The 13,474-nt window shown below is 42.2% G+C and overlaps 2 long non-coding RNA genes across 4 annotated transcripts; both read right to left on the bottom strand.

Moving 5' to 3' along the window:
- Positions 1-1,118: 1,118 nt before the first annotated feature.
- Positions 1,119-8,479, bottom strand: LOC311493758. Of its 2 annotated transcripts, XR_014699248.1 has the most exons (7): positions 8,112-8,479; positions 7,188-7,415; positions 5,988-6,600; positions 5,776-5,886; positions 5,461-5,582; positions 2,297-2,629; positions 1,119-2,042 (listed from the first exon to the last, which is right to left on the bottom strand). It is a non-coding gene; the product is annotated as an uncharacterized lncRNA (long non-coding RNA). The 2 variants fall into 2 exon arrangements; XR_014699249.1 differs by lacking the exons at positions 7,188-7,415; positions 8,112-8,479 and adding an exon at positions 6,757-6,831 and having other exon boundaries at positions 5,988-6,668.
- Positions 8,480-9,765: 1,286 nt separating this feature from the next.
- On the bottom strand, positions 9,766-11,228 carry LOC311493767. Of its 2 annotated transcripts, XR_014699250.1 has the most exons (4): positions 10,705-11,228; positions 10,390-10,598; positions 10,178-10,288; positions 9,766-9,984 (listed from the first exon to the last, which is right to left on the bottom strand). It is a non-coding gene; the product is annotated as an uncharacterized lncRNA (long non-coding RNA). The 2 variants fall into 2 exon arrangements; XR_014699251.1 differs by having other exon boundaries at positions 10,390-11,228.
- Positions 11,229-13,474: the final 2,246 nt, after the last annotated feature.

The raw sequence follows: 13,474 nt of genomic DNA on the forward strand, positions 1-13,474 counted from the left end.
TATAACACATGTTTTGAAATGATAATTGCCATGATTCTCTATCTACTACGTGCAAAACTCACCAATGCAATTCAGACATAGGCAATGCCTATTTGGTATTTGTTTATATGGTATTTGTTTTACAGTAACTCGGACAATACTAGACAAGTGCGACAATAAAATCCCCTTCTCAGCAGACTTTCGCTTTCACCGTGTATTTTTGCTAACAGCAACATTGCTAAGCTAACTTCTTCGAGCGCATAAGACACCAACTGTGGTAAACTGGTAAACTCGCTTCTTGTACATTGGCTTGATATTAAAAACGAACAAATCACCAATTTTTATTTTTTAATTCTGGCTCGGACTGAAGCATGAAGCAGCGAAACAACCTCATTGACTGAAAGTATCTCACTAACGTTAGCTTTTCACCGCGCACAGAACATGGGAGGGCTCGGTTGGCATCACGTGACTATAGAAACACGTCTGCGCATGCTCATAAACTGATGGTTCAACATGCCTGGACTGCCTGAGTGACACTAGGTATCCTTATTTGTTTTTTTCACATCTTGTTCAATCCATTGTGGTGGTGTATAGAGCCAAAAAGATTAGAATTGTGTTGATGTCCCAATATTTATGGCCCTGACTGTAAATGTGAGAAACTGTTCTCTGTGATGAACTTTAATAAAAGCTCGTGCAGGACCAGGCTTACAGATGCTCATCTAGAGGTTGTACTGTTTTAACAGTATTTTAACTGTAACCTCCATCAGCTATGTGAGCAGAAGCACTGCCAGGTATCTGGTAAGAAATAAAACACAAATAGGCTAAGGAATGAATCGTCTGTTGAGTAAAATGTTAAAATAAGTTATTTAAGGGGAAAAAAAGAACTGCACTAACTGTTAAAATGTGCAAAGCTAGAGTTCTTTTTGTGTTTTGTGTATGAACAGAAGTGCTGTCAGTCAGTTCATGAAAGGCTTCATTAGTTATTGAAGAATGAGAGAAAAAACATGTGCACTCACTGTTAATGGAATAGTTCTGTATCATTATCATACAATATTTGAAAATAGGCCACATTTTCTGTAATACTTGTGCTTTCATTTTGATGCTTGAACACTGAAGTGGCCCCCCACTGAGATGACAGAACCAGCAGTGGCCCCCGGATCATTTGAGTTTGAGACCCCTCCTCTACAGGCAGGGAGGGAGCTTAACCACACACAGACACATGACTCACTTTCATAACACTGCTGTATTACTGTTTAACAGAAACATATCACAAGCACCAGACTTCATTACCCATCAACTTCCATGATTGTCTCCTTCTTCCTTTTATAACGGTAAAATGCATGAAACAAAAACAATACTCTGCCCCCTAGTGGCGAGAATGAGTACATTAACAAAGAGAAATGTAAGCAGGACATTAATGATGTAGCATCTATAAGAACACAGAAATCCATACATGCAGCATATCAACATGACACAGACAATGGATCCTTGACACTGTTTCTATTAACCACCAGTAATCATCATCCATTGTGTCTTTGTTGTGTAAATACTCAGTAACAGCTGATCTCTACCTGAGGATCAGTTTGATGAGGAAATGTTCATTTAGTAACAGTCACATTAGAACGAGACTAAGGTTGAAACAAATACACTGACACTGTGATGATGATGATGGTGATGAAGAGGACAGACTTGAGCTTCCACTGAGTCCTTCCTCTGTGGATACAGTCCTGCTGTTTGCTGAGTGTTGGAGGTCAGCTGCTACAGTGGGTTGCTCATGTCTGCTGGATGTCCAGCATTGTTAACTCCTGTCTGTCCTCAAGAAACATCAGCAGGACACTCAGAGTTCAGCTGGAAACTGATCTGAGACATTTAAAGCTACTGAGGATCAGCTGATTGTTCAGGAGGAGGATGGTATCGATGTCTATATCTTCTGTAGATCAGAAAACCAGCAACAGAACCAAAAAGAACACCAGCAACTATCAGACCAACTATCAGACCAACAGATCCATCTTTGTCTCCTCCCTGCTTGTCTCCTCCGTCCTCCTGGTGTCCATCTGTGTGACCTGCAGACAGAAGCAACAGAATCAGGTGTGAGGTGTGAGGTAGCTGATGAGTGAAGAACAAACTGCTGCCAGACATTATCTACTGCACTCTGATCACATCACTCAGACCAGCTGTTTTCTAGAAAGTCTCATCAACAACATCTTTCTAAAAGTCAAACATCTGATCTGAGATCTTTCTCTCTCACATCAACAACCAGGAAGCAGCTTCAACTCTGATCAGAGACAAAGACACAAACTCAACTCTACTCACTCACCTGGAACTACTTCCAGTCTGATGATGCTCCTCTTCTGGTTTATTTTATTCTGGATGACACTACACTCGTATGTTCCTCTGTCCTCTTTCGTCACATTCTTCAGACTCAGAGACACGTCTCCATCCTTCATCTGTCTGTCCTGTAGATCCACTCGGTTCTTATAAGATGGATGCTGGCGTGCTGGATCAGACTGATCATCACGATATAAAAAAACATATTCTTCTTTCTTCAGGTCAGTTCTTCTCCACTGTACAACTATGACAGGATGATTGTTCAGAGCTTTACATGGTAGAGAGACAGTCTGTCCAGGTTCAGCTGTGATGTTTGTCTGTCCTGAAGGAAACAAGACAGAGCAGAATGTTTGATGGTGATTCAGTTAATCAGACTTTTGAATAAACCACTTTCAATAAATCAGTTCAATAGAGAAGGCTTCAGAATGTTTGCTGAGAGGAGGATGAACAAATGAACAAAGTAAATGAATAGAACCAAGAGAAATCATGAGCTGGTAGATTCAAGTAAAACAATAAGTTGATGGAAGAAGATCCAGCAAGGACTGATGATGCAGCAAACACATGGAGCTGCTCTGACCTCTGACCTCCATCATCAGACTGACTTCCTCTGAGGAACTGAGACAGGATCACTGACTCCAATCAGCTGGGCATCCTCAGCTAGTATCACTACTGCTTATACTACAGTACTTGTCTGCACACAACATATAGAGACACAGATACAGGCTCTGGTCAGTGACCATCCACTTTTCTAACCTGGTACCATTATCCTACACCATGGAGAACCATGCTGTGATTGCTGGGCTACTTTAACCCTCCTGTTGTCTTCCAGGCTCAGCTGGACCTGGTTATATTTAGTACTGCTACAGGTCACAACACACACATTCTCTCTGTTCTTCAAAGAAGGAGTTTTTCTAATTCTACTTGTTTGTTCTCTTCTTTATGAACAATGACATCAGTCAGTTTAGACCTGAGGGTCCTGACTAATGTCTGACATGTACCAGTCAGTGGTTCTCCCTAATAACTCATCATTTCATGTAGATGAGGTTGATTTTCATAAATACAGGAGTAAAAGAAGTTTCACACTTGGTCATGACTTGGAATGAAGTTGTCTAAAACTATGTAACACAGAATGATGGGATCAGTTTACACATGATGTTTTCTAAGCAGTTAAAAGAGACGGTGAGCAGTAAACAGGAAGACAAGACGAAGGATCAACTAAAGAGCATTAGAGGAAATAACAGAGAGGAAGCTGATGTAGTAAAATGATGACTACTAATGTTGGAGCTGCTGTAGAACATGTGGTTGATCAGATCTTCTAGATCCAGTCAGACTCTATTGTCTCCTGAACATGTCAGAGCTAAAGACGCTTTGGTTTCAACTCACCAGCAGAGACAGAGACAGAGACAGACAGGACGACGCTCAGTAAAGTCATGCAGAGACACGCAGATGTTCCAGCAGCCATCTTGTCTTCTTCTTCCTCCTCTGTTTACCTGACTTCAATCTATCAACCTGACTAGATCACATTCAGTGGAAGGTTGAGATAAAACTGAAATAAACCTGAAATAAAGCTCAAAGTCTCTGACGGTGACGACTCGTCTGTCTTTCAGCCGCTAGCGCTCTATAAACCAGGAAGGTGGAGCGATGGAGGGATGGGCGATAACCAAACCATAAAGAACTGAGCAACTACAAACAGAAAGTAAAGAGACTAAATATTTCACATTTCTATATTGATGAATAAACGCCTAGCTTCCTACAGTGTTGGAGTTTCCTTCATACGTTGCTGTTGTGGTTGTTGCATCCTGTTCCAGGTCCGTGTTACCAGCTCCTCAGTAAGGAAAGTGGCTATTGGCTGTCCTAAAAGACGCTAGATGACGTAATTTGCATAATTTGCCATTTGGATGTAATTGTGATGGACGCTGTAAGAGTAAAAAAAAAAAAACCTAAATATGTTTAGAACTACAAATGAACATTCTTCTGCTGGTTCTTGGTTGTTTTTTCATTTTTTAGTTTTTACCTAGCCACACAAAACTAACTTTGTCCTGTATTATTAACGCTCCTCCTTTATCCGGCTTGGTATTGGCTGTGTGACTCAAAAGAAACGGTTTTAACAATCTAAATGGATTATTATTTTATTACTTATTTTAGTGTGACAGTGAAGAAACATTTACATTTACACCCCCTTCTGTAGACCAGGGCGGCAGCTTTGCGCATGCGCCATTCATTTGCAGTCTGGACGCTGAGTGGCGTGGGTCTCCCTCTCTGCTCTGACTGCTGCAGCGGGGGCTACTGTGAGACTGACCGCCTGTGAGTGCTTTGGGACAGGGGAGGGGCTCACGGCAGCACCCGCTGCTTGTTGAGGACAATAACTGAACCGATATGTGCTTTCACATCAGAGTCTCCAGAACCAGAAAAAGTCGCTAGACTTGTCGCTAGTCGCTTTTGACGAAAAAAAGTCGCCAAGAGAATTTGAAAGTCGCTGGATTTAGCGACAAAGTCACCAAGTTGGCAACACTGTTCCAGGTTTCTGTCACATGACATCTCTAGCAGAAATCAAACATGTCCAGACAAACAGCACCGACTAGTCTTCAGAGGAGAGTGCGCATGCGTCTGTTGTGCTGCAGCCTTTCTACTAAATCACGTGACTTCGGAGGAACTGAGGACATTAGTTCCAGCTGATAGCGACTATACACCAGTTAGCACCTGATAAAAGTCAGACTGGATATATTTGTCTTGTTCTGGTGGTTTATTTGCTGACAGGAAAGGTAGCGCTCAGGTTCATTGTTATGGTCTAGATCAGACACATGAGAGACATCTACACTGACCAGCTCCAACAGAAAGCCAATCACATCTCCACGGACCAAATCCTGGATGTAGACTGTTCACTACACTGCCTTCAGAGATCCAGAGTCATCAGATCCAGAACTAATAGATTAAAAACCAGCTTCTGCCTAAGAGCTGCTGTCATGACCTGGCTAAGCTATGGCAGAACACAAAGGTTAACTGATTTATTTAAAAATCAACCCATAAGAATTACTGAGGTTTGAGTGTGAGTATCAGTGTGTCTGTTGATGTGTGCATGATAGTGTATGTGTATTGTTAAAAGGTGCTAACGTAAAGCAAACAGGCCAAAGCCAACAGAACAAAAACACATACCAGAGGAATCCAGGTCAAAGATCAGAGGGAGACTGATGATCGTGACTGCCAGGTCTTATAAGCTCAGGGAGACTGGCCAGGAGCTCCCAATTTCCCAAATTAAGACCCGCCCACTAAGGTACCTGGAGAGACAGACAAACAATAAGACACGGGGAAAACACAAAACAGGCCCTAGTAGCAGGTGGATGTCACATTGCCAAACTGTATTTCATTGGTTTTCACCAGACAATAACAATAAACCTTCTTATTCTTCATACAGCACTGTCAGACAGGGTTGATGAATCGTACAGGTACAAACATACTTTCTCTTTTTACCTCAGACTAGCAGCTCCACTCAGTAGCTCCGTTGGGCCTGACCACTGTGTGGCCTATTCTGTGGGACACTGTTTGGCGGTGACCCCTTCTGGTTCATTTCAGTCATGGCAACTGATGATGAAAAAAGGAATGTGGATTGTGAGGACTGTTGCTTCCAAGAGGGATAGAAGACTGTTGCCGTGCATAAAGAATTCAATGTAAAGAGACTTTACCTTTTGATCATGCAACCAGTGGTAAAGATGATTCATTTCATTCTATCTAGAGCCATAAACCAGCATCAGATTCAGCAGGTCCTGTTCAACATCCAGACTGAATCCAGAGATGTTGTCTCTGTGCTGGAGCCCAGTATCGTACATTTCCAGCACCACGTGAGATTGTTGTGGAAACTTAAGCCTTCATCTTCCTTCAGTACCAGTGGTGGCTGGTGATTAAACATTGTGGGGGTACAAAACAATAAACACTACTTGAACATAAATGTTGCTGTCCTTTCCTTCAATGATTCTCTGATTGAAGTCGTCTCACGTACAAGTCTCTTTTCCATGGACAGCATGGCAAATGCATCCAGCCTCTCCTGGGTCATGGTGTTTCTGAGAAAAGTTTTTACTCTTTTCAAGGTTGAGAAGCACCTCTCAGCTTCTGCTGTGGTCAGGGGAGTGGTGATGATGATCTTTAAAAGAGTGAAGACTTCTTCTAGATTGTTCTCCATAAGGAGCTGGAATAGGTCCACAGCACCAAAACAGGCTCATCCAGCACTGGGTATGCCTTGAAGGTGTTACACAGTGCATCTACAGGAGATGACCTGTGACGTTCCTCAAACATGTGCCCCTGCAACAAGGTGACACAGATAAGGTGGTCTGTGAAGGAGAAGCACTCCCTGGTGTGTCCCAGAATATCTAGAGAAAACATTTTATAGGTTGTAAAGAACTGAAAATGATCTTTTGTTGAATTTGTAGCATTGGGAGGTCATATTTATTTATTTACCTTTAATATGTCTCTGTTGCTTGTTCTCAGTAATGTGGCATCTGGATGAGGACACTAGTCGTCAACATCCCCCCATGAAGAAGTCACTAGCTGACAGTTTGACTTTCAAACACATTGACATTTGTAAATGTTTGTGTCCAACAGTGAAGTCCTGACCTGCAGCCAGATCATCAAGCAGTCGTTAGCTCTGAGCTCACCTTCAATCTGTTTGATTCTTTCTTTCTTGATGTGATTTTACATTTACAGCAGTGATTAGAAACAGTCCACGTGAACAGAACATCAGACTCTGCTTCTGGACGTGTCCCTCACAGACAAACTAAGAACTAATCAAAGTTGAAACAGGTCATCACTGACTTTCTTTAAAGAGACAGACGTGAGAGAAATGATGTCAGACTGAAGTGAGAATCAGATCCAGGAAGAAGATATCTTACCGTGAACGAGGATCACAAACACCACCAATGTCTTCATCTTCCTGTCAAACTAAGGCTCACAGCAGCTGATCATCTACTGACTCTCTGACAACACTTCTCTGCAGCCACGTTTGTGAAGACAGTGTCAGCTTTCCTCTGACAGGTGAAGAGAGGGAGGGGCCAGGTGTGTCTCTCTCTACATTCAGCTTCACTCTGATACAGACGTTCAGTTTCCTCATACTTTCACACCTGTTGATAGAAAAGTTAACATGTTCTCTGATTCTTATATGACAATATTCACTTAACCACAGAGACGTCTACACCCACTTATGAGTCACGTGCACAGGAGTATAAATATAGATGTCACTGACAGATAGACAGAGCTCACTGTGTTATAGGCTAGGCTAATGTCATTGTGTCCTCTCCTTGCTGCAAGAAAAAGATCCTTAAGGCAACCTCGTCTGGAGTCTGTCTCGTCTCTTCTCTCTAGTGTTGGTAATCTTGAAGATTTATCTGACATCTGTTCATCCAGTTTGTGTCAGGTGCAGCAGTCTGACTCTGAAAGTAAACTAAACTAAATCTAAGGGTTTATTTTCACTGTCTCCTAAAAGAAGTAAGTAAAAGAGTAAAAGAAGTTTCAAACTTGGTCATGACTTGGAATGAAGTTGTCTAAAACTATGTAACACAGAATGATGGGATCATTTTACACATGATGTTTTCTAAGCAGTTAAAAGAGACGGTGAGCAGTAAACAGGAAGACAAGACGAAGGATCAACTAAAGAGCATTAGAGGAAATAACAGAGAGGAAGCTGATGTAGTAAAATGATGACTACTAATGTTGGAGCTGCTGTAGAACATGTGGTTGATCAGATCTTCTAGATCCAGTCAGACTCTACGTTGTCTCCTGAACATGTCAGAGCTAAAGACGCTTTGGTTTCAACTCACCAGCAGAGACAGACAGGACGACGCTCAGTAAAGTCATGCAGAGAGACGCTGATGTAACAGCAGCCATCTTGTCTTCTTCTTCCTCCTCTGTTTACCTGACTTCAATCTATCAACCTGACTAGATCACATTCAGTGGAAGGTTGAGATAAAACTGAAATAAACCTGAAATAAAGCTCAAAGTCTCTGACGGTGACGACTCGTCTGTCTTTCAGCCGCTAGCGCTCTATAAACCAGGAAGGTGGAGCGATGGAGGGATGGGCGATAACCAAACCATAAAGAACTGAGCAACTACAAACAGAAAGTAAAGAGACTAAATATTTCACATTTCTATATTGATGAATAAACGCCTAGCTTCCTACAGTGTTGGAGTTTCCTTCATATGTTGTTGCATCATGTTCCAGGTCAGTGTTACCAGCTCCTCAGTAAGGACAGTGGCTATTGGCTGTCCTAAAAGACGCTAGATGACGTAATTTGCATAATTTGCCATTTGGATGTAATTGTGATGGACGCTGTAAGAGTAAAAAAAAAAACCTAAATATGTTTAGAACTACAAATGAACATTCTTCTGCTGGTTCTTGGTTGTTTTTTCATTTTTTATTTTTTGCCTAGCCACACAAAACTAACTTTGTCCTGTATTATTAACGCTCCTCCTTTATCCGGCTTGGTATTGGCTGTGTGACTCAAAAGAAACGGTTTTAACAATCTAAATGGATTATTATTTTATTACTTATTTTAGTGTGACAGTGAAGAAACATTTACATTTACACCCCCTTCTGTAGACCAGGGCGCGATCAGCGGCAGCTTTGCGCATGCGCCATTCATTTGCAGTCTGGACGCTGAGTGGCGTGGGTCTCCTCTGCTCTGACTGCTGCAGCGGGGGCTACTGTGAGACTGACCGCCTGTGAGTGCTTTGGGACAGGGGAGGGGCTCACGGCAGCACCCGCTGCTTGTTGAGGACAATAACTGAACCGATATGTGCTTTCACATCAGAGTCTCCAAGAACCAGAAAAAGTCGCTAGACTTGTCGCTAGTCGCTTTTGACAAAAAAAAGTCGCCAAGAGGATTTGAAAGTCGCTGGATTTAGCGACAAAGTCACCAAGTTGGCAACACTGTTCCAGGTTTCTGTCACATGACGTCTCTAGCAGAAATCAAACATGTCCAGACAAACAGCACCGACTAATCTTCAGAGGAGAGTGCGCATGCGTCTGTTGTGCTGCAGCCTTTCTACTAAATCACGTGACTTCGGAGGAACTGAGGACATTAGTTCCAGCTGATAGCGACTATACACCAGTTAGCACCTGATAAAAGTCAGACTGGATATATTTATCTTGTTCTGGTGGTTTATTTGCTGACAGGAAAGGTAGCGCTCAGGTTCATTGTTATGGTCTAGATCAGACACATGAGAGACATCTACACTGACCAGCTCCAACAGAAAGCCAGTCACATCTCCACGGACCAAATCCTGGATGTAGACTGTTCACTACACTGCCTTCAGAGATCCAGAGTCATCAGATCCAGAACTAATAGATTAAAAACCAGCTTCTGCCTAAGAGCTGCTGTCATGACCTGGCTAAGCTATGTCAGAACACAAAGGTTAACTGATTTATTTAAAAATCAACCTATAAGAATTAATGAGGTTTGAGTGTGAGTATCAGTGTGTCTGTTGATGTGTGCATGATAGTGTATGTGTATTGTTAAAAGGTGCTAACGTAAAGCAAACAGGCCAAAGCCAACAGAACAAAAACACATACCAGAGGAATCCAGGTCAAAGATCAGAGGGAGACTGAGGATCAGGAGTGCCAGGTCTTATAAGCTCAGGGAGACTGGCCAGGAGCTCCCAATTTCCCAAATTAAGACCCGCCCACTAAGGTACCTGGAGAGACAGACAAACAATAAGACAAGGGGAAAACACAAAACAGGCCCTAGTAGCAGGTGGATGTCACATTGCCAAACTGTATTTCATTGGTTTTCACCAGACAATAACAATAAACCTTCTTATTCTTCATACAGCACTGTCAGACAGGGTTGATGAATCGTACAGGTACAAACATACTTTCTCTTTTTACCTCAGACTAGCAGCTCCACTCAGTAGCTCCGTTGGGCCTGACCACTGTGTGGCCTATTCTGTGGGACACTGTTTGGCGGTGACCCCTTCTGGTTCATTTCAGTCATGGCAACTGATGATGAAAAAAGGAATGTGGATTGTGAGGACTGTTGCTTCCAAGAGGGATAGAAGACTGTTGCCGTGCATAAAGAATTCAATGTAAAGAGACTTTACCTTTTGATCATGCAACCAGTGGTAAAGATGATTCATTTCATTCTATCTAGAGCCATAAACCAGCATCAGATTCAGCAGGTCCTGTTCAACATCCAGACTGAATCCAGAGATGTCGTCTCTGTGCTGGAGCCCAGTATCGTACATTTCCAGCACCACGTGAGATTGTTGTGGAAACTTAAGCCTTCATCTTCCTTCAGTACCAGTGGTGGCTGGTGATTAAACATTGTGGGGGGTACAAAACAATAAACACTATTCGAACATAAATGTTGCTGTCCTTTCCTTCAATGATTCTCTGATTGAAGTCGTCTCACGTACAAGTCTCTTTTCCATGGACAGCATGGCCAATGCATCCAGCCTCTCCTGGGTCATGGTGTTTCTGAGAAAAGTTTTTACTCTTTTCAAGGTTGAGAAGCACCTCTCAGCTTCTGCTGTGGTCAGGGGAGTGGTGATGATGATCTTTAAAAGAGTGAAGACTTCTTCTAGATTGTTCTCCATAAGGAGCTGGAATAGGTCCACAGCACCAAAACAGGCTCATCCAGCACTGGGTATGTCTTGAAGGTGTTACACAGTGCATCTACAGGAGATGACCTGTGACGTTCCTCAAACATGTGCCCCTGCAACAAGGTGACACAGATAAGGTGGTCTGTGAAGGAGAAGCACTCCCTGGTGTGTCCCAGAATATCTAGAGAAAACATTTTATAGGTTGTAAAGAACTGAAAATGATCTTTTGTTGAATTTGTAGCATTGGGAGGTCATATTTATTTATTTACCTTTAATATGTCTCTGTTGCTTGTTCTCAGTAATGTGGCATCTGGATGAGGACACTAGTCGTCAACATCCCCCCATGAAGAAGTCACTAGCTGACAGTTTGACTTTCAAACACATTGACATTTGTAAATGTTTGTGTCCAACAGTGAAGTCCTGACCTGCAGCCAGATCATCAAGCAGTCGTTAGCTCTGAGCTCACCTTCAATCTGTTTGATTCTTTCTTTCTTGATGTGATTTTACATTTACAGCAGTGATTAGAAACAGTCCACGTGAACAGAACATCAGACTCTGCTTCTGGACGTGTCCCTCACAGACAAACTAAGAACTAATCAAAGTTGAAACAGGTCATCACTGACTTTCTTTAAAGAGACAGACGTGAGAGAAATGATGTCAGACTGAAGTGAGAATCAGATCCAGGAAGAAGATATCTTACCGTGAACAAGGATCACAAACACCACCAACGTCTTCATCATCCTGTCAAAACTCCAAGAACTCAGTTGATGTGTTTGAACTCTTCTTCAGATCATGAGACACTTCTGACTTTCCTCCTCTCGTCTTCAGCTCAAACTGTTTCCACTGAAGTGAAAGTGTTGACTGTAAAGAAACAGGAAGATGGAGTCTCTCAGCAGCAGCCACAACTATAACTGACTTCCGTCAGCTGAAGGTGTAGGTTTGGTTTTTGACGAGGGAGGACAGGATGTCTGGAAATGTCAGCTGTTTGTCTTTAAATATCAGCTGACAGGTGAGATATGTTGCTGTTGTCATGGTGATCATTGTCAGTGACACGCAGAGCGTCTGTTCACTTTCCTTTTATTCTCATCACATTTCTTATTGATTTGACTACTGCCCATCCCCCCATCACTAAAGCTTTCATCTGTTCTGGGTTCCTGTTCAAACTTCCTGTGAACCAGGAAGTTTGAACAGAGAGATGAGTTATTGCTCTAGAGCCACATGTTGTAACTAAAACTCTGACACATATGTAATAACAGACTCTTTGGATTCATGTCTGTGTCTGAACACAGCTTGATTTATTAAATACAGATGGATCTGTGACTTTGTCTCTGTCAGACTGAACTGAACTCAACACTCTAAATGTGATCCACATCTGCAGTGTGAACACATGAACATTTCATGGCTGCAGCTGCTGCCAACATGACTTCTGTTCACGTCAACATTATTTTATTCATGACGTCACATTTGTCATTTGACATATTAGTTGAAAAATCAGAAGTCTGTCAACTCCTATCATAGATGTTTAAAAACATCATGATGAGAAAACATTTCTTACACCTTCAGCTCTCACTAGTAAAGGAACATGTTTGAGGGTTTTATACGTCCAGAGTTGATCAGAAATCACCTCTGCAGTCACTGATAGTCAGTCTAACAGCAGCCTGCTAAACAACACGCTGCATAGATTTAGGATGTAATCTGGATTTGGAACTAAAGGATGACTTTTTAACAGGAACATGCGTGACGGCATTTTAACCAGCAACCGACTTCTAGACGCCGTTCTTTGTTCAGGGGTTCGCTGTGGTCGTGACGCGCTCCAAGTAAAACAATCACTTCCTCCTTTGAGTTATATACGGCGTTTTATTTGCGTCTGGTTCTCAGTGTCCACAATCATTATCAATAAGAAGAAAAAACAAGAACAAAAACAAAAAGAAGAGCGGTCAAAAAACATTATGGCTCTCCGCTGTCTCATCTGAGACACCTGTGCCACTCTCCCCTTTTGTCCTCATTTCCTGGGAGGCGGCATCACAACTACGAATAATCAGAACAGTCAAATGAAATTGTAAACTTCATCTAAACAGTTATGCTCCAGTTCAAATGATAATAATAATCAAACCAAATATACAAACATGGCTCTAATATACCAGCCCCTAATTGCTTATTACATAACAATTACCAATTCAATAGAGCAATTTCAATAATGCAAGACATTGGCTTGGCCAAAAAGTTCATATTATTAATAGCCCATGTCCATGTAAGGGTACACTCATGGTACCAGTCCATTCTGTTCTTCAAAGTCACTGAAAGAGAAAGACTAATAAACTCAGTCTGCTGCCTCCACAAAGCTGTATGTAGACCATCATCATCCAAAGTTTGTTCCTTTAAGACGGAGTAAAGGATCTTTTTAACCAGTCTAATTAGTCTTTCCCAGACACCACCGTGATAAGCTCCAGAGGGGGGATTGAATGTCCAGTCCATTCCCCTTTTGAGAAGTGATCTTTGGATTCTGTCATTATCCAGCTGTTTCACAGACTCCTCCAATTCTCTCTGTGCTCCTATGAAGTTGGTGCCTTGATCCGATCTGATG

Source organism: Chelon labrosus (assembly GCF_963514085.1).
Source record: "Chelon labrosus genome assembly, chromosome: 1".
In the NCBI taxonomy this organism is placed as follows: Eukaryota; Metazoa; Chordata; class Actinopteri; order Mugiliformes; family Mugilidae; genus Chelon; species Chelon labrosus.